Genomic DNA, 1,100 nt, shown 5'->3' with positions numbered 1-1,100 from the left:
AGGGTTGCATTGGATCGTTGGGCATTATCAATGGTTGAGGATTAGGGTTGCATTAGATCGTTGGGCTGAGAATTAAGGCTTTATCAATTTCGTATTAGGGTTGCATTGGATGGGCATTATCAATGGCTGAGGATTAGGGTTGCATTGGATTGGCCGAGAATTAGGGTTGCATTGGATCGTTGGGCTGAGAATTAGGGCTTCATCAATTTCGTATTAGGGTTGCATTGGATCATTGGGCTTTAGGGCTTCATCAATTTCGTATTAGGGTTGCATTGGATCATTTGGCATTAGGGCTTTATCAATTTGGCATTAGGGTTGCATTGGATCATTGGGCTTTAGGGCTTTATCAATTTGGCATTAGGGTACTGAGGACTGAGGATTAGGGCTTTATCAAAAAAGCCTAGAATCAATTTGGTATTATTTTGATTGGTTCTGGCGGGGCTCGAACCCGCGACCTTCGGCTCATAAGACCGGCATTAGGGTTGCATTGGATCATTGGGCTTTATCAATTTGGCATGGCATTAGGGTACTGAGGACTGAGGATTTAGGGCTTTATCAAAAAAGCCTAGAATCAATTTGGTATTATTTTGATTGGTTCTGGCGGGGCTCGAACCCGCGACCTTCGGCTCATAAGACCAACGCTCTAACCAACTGAGCTACAGAACCTTGGATGTTTTTCTTAAATCAATATTTGAGTGAAAATAATATTCCTCGAACTCTTTTTTTTTTCCTCCAACTTTAATTGACAAGCAAATACATCGCAGAACACAAAGGTACAAAAGTGGTTTTTCTACCATCTTTTATAAAAGAATACATATTCAAATAACCATCATGCATGACCTTCCTATCAAATTGCGAAGGTCGGTCTAGCAATATGTCTCCCGCAAGTATTGGTAGCACATCACAAAGAACTTTATCTTTATGTTTTCCCAGAGTAAAAGATATTAAACTTGAGAAACTACCTTCATTATCCCGCTAAAAGGGTGAAAGAACAATATTAACATAACGGTTCCAAATTTTGATGATTTAGGAAAAATGTCAATTGGAGTTTATCTGATATTCAAATAAACATGCAAATTGTCTAATGACAACGATTTATA

At 39.0% G+C, this 1,100-nt stretch overlaps 1 non-coding gene across 1 annotated transcript; it reads right to left on the bottom strand.

The window, feature by feature from the left end:
* Positions 1–592: 592 nt before the first annotated feature.
* Positions 593–666, bottom strand: TRNAI-UAU (transfer RNA isoleucine (anticodon UAU)). Its single transcript has one exon. It is a non-coding gene; the product is annotated as a tRNA-Ile (tRNA).
* Between the last annotated feature and the right edge of the window lie 434 nt (positions 667–1,100).

This window comes from Cucurbita pepo, chromosome 18, assembly GCF_057944985.1.
Source record: "Cucurbita pepo subsp. pepo isolate OVF chromosome 18, ASM5794498v1, whole genome shotgun sequence".
Classification (NCBI taxonomy): domain Eukaryota; kingdom Viridiplantae; phylum Streptophyta; class Magnoliopsida; order Cucurbitales; family Cucurbitaceae; genus Cucurbita; species Cucurbita pepo.
The sequence above is the reverse complement of the archived record's forward strand: the minus strand, read 5'-3'. Positions and strand labels throughout refer to the sequence as shown.